The 6146-nt window shown below is 42.7% G+C and overlaps 1 protein-coding gene across 1 annotated transcript in view; it reads right to left on the bottom strand.

Moving 5' to 3' along the window:
* Positions 1-6146, bottom strand: part of LOC118735109 — a 44544-nt gene that overhangs the window by 35127 nt on the left and 3271 nt on the right.

Consider the following 6146-nt stretch of genomic DNA (forward strand, 5'->3'; position numbering starts at 1 on the left):
TGCGCGTAGCGTTATGGTTCGGTGAAGCAGTCTTGAGTGTGTGTGTGTGTATGTGTGAATGTTCGACTTAACCCGTATTTTTTATGTATTCCTTTGTACATAAATAAGTAAATATATCGGTCACTTGACGTGGAAAGGTATAAAAGGACCAAGTATGACACAAGCGGTTCTTAAAACGAGAGTCACGGTGGTGCTTTATAGTGAAAATGAAGTGTTATTTTAAAGTGGTTGCTTTCGGTAGTAGTTATAAAGTTTAAAGTTTGAAAAGTAAAGTGAGTGAATACGGTTCCCCATGGCACTACATGGATACTAGCGGTACCTGGGATCACCAGAGTCACATCCTGGATCTGGAGGTAAGTGCTAACCCTTGTATTTGACTCCTTTGGTACTTATATGTCCATGTACCTATATGTATGTACATGGCAGCTATGTTTGGTAAAAAAGCAATGTGAGACTCAAATGTAGCAAAAGTGTTTACAATCTTAAATATACCAAAGAAGCTAAATAAAAGTTTTTATTGATTTCAGGTCGCCTGCTAAAACAGCGAAAGGACCTCCCTTTTTTACAACGACACGGTAGTTTATACCCGCAAAATCAGCCCAAGCATTCAGAAAAAGCTATGGAGTTGCAGCCAAGGGAAACGGCATAAATACGCCCATATATGCGTGGCTACGGTGACAGGTAAAACGATCAACGGAAATAAGGTCAGTTGACTTTATCCCCCACCCTTAAAAGCGAAATAAAGTCCATTGACATTATTGCTCTTTCAAACATTAAATTTGCTTAGCTTCGCCAGCACGTCACGCTACGCCGTTGTATACGTTGAAATAAAATGTTTATATATTTTACATATCGAAGGCTTATATTCAATAATACCCTCTATCTGCACACTTTTCACAAAGATGAGATTCTGATATAAAAATCCACCTAAGATTTAACTGTATTAATGCTACCTTATATAACGCTTGTCAGAAGAATTTACACTATTATAAATTGGAAATCAGAAGTAATATATCACTGATGACAGGTAATAAGTCTCAGATGGTTTCTAAAATCACAAATTAGTTTTTGTGCATATTGCAGATAGAGGGTATTAATGAATTTAACCCCTCGATATTTCACATATTGTAAGTTATTGGAAGATTTCTGCTGTGTTTTGGCAATAACTTGTCTGCAGTAAAAAAACATATAATTTGTGTTTCAAAAGGTGTGTGAAAACCAAAAACCAATCAATTAACTTACATGATCTCGGTTCCGATATTAAATAATCAATAACTGTTGGTGGAGAAAAAGAAGCGTTTTTCCTTTCTCTTCAAAAAAACCTTTATTTTAGTATTTATGTCTTTATGTACAAGCCGTACAAAATTATATGTGGTAATCGTTTATCCGGTAAGCGAAAATATGTAGTTGCTTCTACGATGACTCGAATTCCAATAATTTTCTGCTATCGTCTTAATTTGCCTATAAGCTACTTGTCGTCAAGAACTGCAATTCTCCTACTATGCAATTTACACAGAACCGGTTGGCTTGCAGTGTTGTTGTTGTGTTGGAGTCAGGCGATAGTTGAGTGGCGCTGGGGAAATGCAAATGCTGTAGTGAGTGGGAGTGACGAAGAATGTGCGAAGAGGATGAACAAAGCGAAGATGTACTGCTGCTGCTGCTGCTGCTTATGGTGACGAGAGCAATTACTGTGCTTTAGTTGTTTACAAAGTTTGTATGATTAGCGGTATGTTGATCGGATGATTTTTGTATGAATTGCCCTTGAACAAATTTCTGAAGTGACTCGCTTAACCCATTGGGAAGCGGTGTGCTCCACCATCCACCCCACTCTGGGAAGTTGTGCTTACCAGTACCTATTTATTGCGAGTCGCTATCAACTGGCAGTTTAGCAAGCCTTGTGATAGCACGCTTGTGTATGCCTTCGGCTGTTTTAACTACACCGACGCGAACCTTTCCATCTGAACCCTGAATTGTTGCAATGATTCGACCCATTGGCCACTTAAACGGTGCAGTGTTATCTTCACGCAAAAGAACTAAGTCTTTGGGTTGCAAATTTGGAATTGAAGCTCTCCACTTTTTTCGCTGCTGTAGTTCCAGCAAGTAGCGTTTGCTCCATTGGGCCCAAAACTGTTGCTGAATCCATTGCAACAATTGGTACCTTTTTAATGTTCCTACATTCGACGACCATGGCGATGGTTCGGGTATAATGGTGAGTGATCTGCCAATGAGAAAGTGTGCCGGTGTTAGTGACCGAAGGTCATCGGGTGAGGCCGACATAGGAGTTAATGGTCGACTATTTATCATGGCCTCGGCTTGGCAGCAGATAGTATGCAATTCATCGAAGGTGAGTATGTATTTCCCGACGGCTCTTCGAAGGTAGTATTTTGCCTGCTCCTCCCATAGCCCACCGATGTGTGGGGATCTGGGTGAAATGAATTTCCATGTAATACCCTCTTCAGTACAATAGGTTTGCACCATGTCACGATGGGCTTGAGACTTGAAATCTTGCAAAAGTTCGCGTAGCTCTCGGTTTGCTCCAACGAAATTGGTGGCATTATCCGAATAGATGACTCGGCCTTTGCCCCGACGAGAGAAGAATCTCTTTAACGCAGTGATGAACGATGCTGACGTTAAATCAGGAACCAGTTATAGGTGAGTGGCTTTTGTGCAAAAACATAAAACTACGGCTATGTATGCTTTAACAGCAGGCCTCCCTCGAATTTGCTCTTTAATAAGCAGGGGCCCATAATAGTCCACTCCAGTTTTTTCAAACGGAAATGACTTGTTCACTCTGTTTCGAGGCAATGACCCCATCAGTTGTTCTGCAAGGATTGGATGAAATCGATAACAGGATATGCACTTGTGGATCACCTGCTTAACTGTGTTTCGAGCGTTTACAATCCAGAATTTTCTCTGATAATGCTAAGCAAAGTTTGGTAACCTGCATGTAAATGTTGTCGATGAAGGTGGGCGATAAGTGTACTGGCAAAATGATTTGATGTTTTTCATCGAACGTAGGTGAGGAGTTTTCGAGCCGGCCTCCGACTCTGATAACACCCTCGTGTAAAAAGGCCGATAACGGCAACAGCGATGAATTGCGATGTAACGGGCGACCTGCCTGAATATTTTTGATGTCATCGAAGAACGAGTGTGCTTGAATAATGCAACTCGGCAACAGATATGCAGTTGGTGTGGTGACTTGTGCTCCTACGAGCAACATCGACGAATTTCTGTACATACCAAAACGTCCGAAGAAGTTTGTTGTAGTTGTTGATGAATTTATGTTCGGCAATGATGTCCTTGGGTATCTTGGCCAACAAAATGGCATGGGCTTTACGTTGTTCTGGTATATCGACGATGGTGGCTGGCACCTGTGGCCAGTATTGATGCTCGAGAAGAATGAAACTTGGGCCTTCAAACCATACCTTGTTGTTTAGTAGTTGCTCGGGTGAAGCGCCTCTGGATAATATATCTGCAGGGTTCAGTTCACCAGGAATGTGATGGCATTTGAAAAGAACTGTGAGCGATGGAATTTTGCTAACTCTGTTTCTTACAAATTTTGTCCATTTTGACGGCTCTCCATTTATCCATGCTAGCGTAATCATGGAATCTGTCCAGCAGTGAACATTTGCAGGATTCGGTTGGAGTAGGTTGCAGACAGTATTCAGCAATTCAGACAAAAGCAGAGCAGCGCAGAGTTCTAGTCGAGGCAGGCTGATTTCTTTGGTAGGCGCCACACGTGACTTTGCACATAGCAGCTTTGACTGACTTCCAACCGTCTGCGAAACTACATAAATACAGGCTCCATATGCTTTGGTGCTGGCATCTGCGAATGCATGGCCATACGAATTCGATTCAAAGGCTACTAACCTGGGCACGCGAAATTGTTCCACAAGTGGGAGTTGAGTACAAAACGATTCCCATTGAGTATGTATGCAAAGGGGAGCACTCCCGTCCCAGTTGAGGTGAAGTTTCCAAAGATGCTGCATCATGATTTTGCAAGTAACGACGAGAGGGTTCAAGATCGCCACTGGATCGAAGGACCTGGCTATGTGAGACAAAATGCTTCTCTTGTTCACTTTCGACGACTTTGGTGGTTGCGAATATTGAAATATTAAACAGTCTGCAAAGGGAGACCACCTTGATCCCAATGACTTAATGTAGTCGACATCCTCGAGTTGAATGATTTCTTCAACATCTTTCTCTGGAACATCGGCTATGATGCGCATGTCATTCGATGCAAATTTCCGCAATGGAAATCATCCGCTGCTTAGCACCTCGGTAACTTGGCGTTTGATTTCGATTACCTCATCGACTGTCGCTGCTCCGGTCATTAAATTATCGACATAAAAACCTCTTCGAATTACCGAGGCACCTGTTGGATACGAAGACTCATTTTCTCGAGCTAATTGCTGAAGGAATTTAGGGGTTAGGTACGAAGCGCATGCGGTACCATAAGTCACTGTTTGCAGCTGTATGCGTTTATCTGATGGCTTTTAGTATCACGCCATAATATGCACTGCCACTTGGCGTCCTCTTTGTCGACCATGATTTGCTTATACATTTTGGCAATGTTGGCTATCAAAACAAAGGAATGTACTCGAAATCTGACGAGAATCGAAAATATGTCTTCTTGAATGGTGGCGCCGACACGAAGAACATCATTCAATGACTTGCCGTTCGATGTTCGGCAAGAGGCATCGAAAACAACCCGCAGTTTGGTTGTTGTGCTGCCCAACTTAGTCACTGCATGGTGAGGTATGTAATTGGTTGATGTGCTCATGCGAGGGAGTCGGACCATATGATTGAGTTGCATATACTCATTCATGAAGTTAGTATACTCATTTCGCAGAGTGTCATTACGACGAAGCTTCGCCTCGATGTATGAGAGTCGTTTGAGCGATATTTCATACGAGCTACCCAATGATTGCAGTGGTTCCTTGGACGGTAGGCGCACTATGAATTTGTTAGTATTAGAGCACCGCTTAATTGTTTCAGCGAAGTACCTCGGACGTAAGGGTTGACCGCTCTGCGCAAGGTTGCTCAACGTGCCAAAAATCTCTCTAGAATGTAGTCCAATGACGGTTCTAACCAGAGCGATGAGTCTTTGAGTTGACTACCCGATAGCTGTGATGAAGAGGTGCTTGACAACAAGCAATCAGTGCTTACAGATGTATGATACGATAAAGAAATCGAAGGAAGGGCTAGCAACGGGTGACCGGTGAGAGTTCCTGCAACGACCCAGCAAAGCTTAGTTTTTTGGAGAATTGGCAGTTTGTTGCTTATTTTGATTTGTCCCACCAGAAGTAGATCATAAAACACACTTGCTCCTAGTAACAAATCTACCGGACCTGGTTTGTTAAATGTGGGATCTGTCAAGGTGATATTTTTTGGAATGTTCCACTTGCTAATATCTAATGTACTACGTGGCTGATGCGAAGTTATGTTATGCATGATGACCGTATCATTAGTCGAAGAGAATGCCGTGTGGTTTGCATTTATCTCTACTTTACACAAGTAGTGAGCCTTACTCCCGCATAAGCCTATGCCACTAATTGCAATGGGAACCCTTTTACGTTTAATTCGAAGTAACTGTGCTAAGCGTTCGGTAATAAAATGTAATTGTGATGCTGAGACAAGAAGTGCACGCGCAGTTATTGACACGCCTGCAGACGTCTGGATTTGCACTAGTGCGGTAGCAAGCACTACTTGCTTTCTGTTATCGGATACTTGCAGCGCAGCTTGTGTTGCTGGGGAGGGCTGAGCTGTGGGTGCCGAAGGTGATATTGATCATGATGTCGGCAAAAGGGTGTTGGATTGAGTCCGATGCAGGAGAGTGTGATGACTAACTCGACAAACCAGGCAGCGGTGAACTGATGGACATTCCTTTGATTGATTATTAGCGCCTAAGCAGTTTAAACAAAGTTTTTTCTTCTTGGCTAAGTCGTATCTCTGCGCTGGCGTCAATTTCACAAACGATGGATATTTGAAGGCATTGAGGCAAGTGGTACCTTCACATAAATTGCATCTTTGTTGATTTGTGGCAACAAACGATAGTTGCTTTGCTGTTTGGCGCACCATTCACGGTGATGACAATGATGATAGCGATGACGAAGACGGACCTGGAGGCCGCTGTGATGATTTTG

Source organism: Rhagoletis pomonella, unplaced genomic scaffold (assembly GCF_013731165.1).
Source record: "Rhagoletis pomonella isolate Grant_MI unplaced genomic scaffold, Rhpom_1.0 Rhpom_scaffold_00001, whole genome shotgun sequence".
NCBI classification, from domain to species: Eukaryota; Metazoa; Arthropoda; class Insecta; order Diptera; family Tephritidae; genus Rhagoletis; species Rhagoletis pomonella.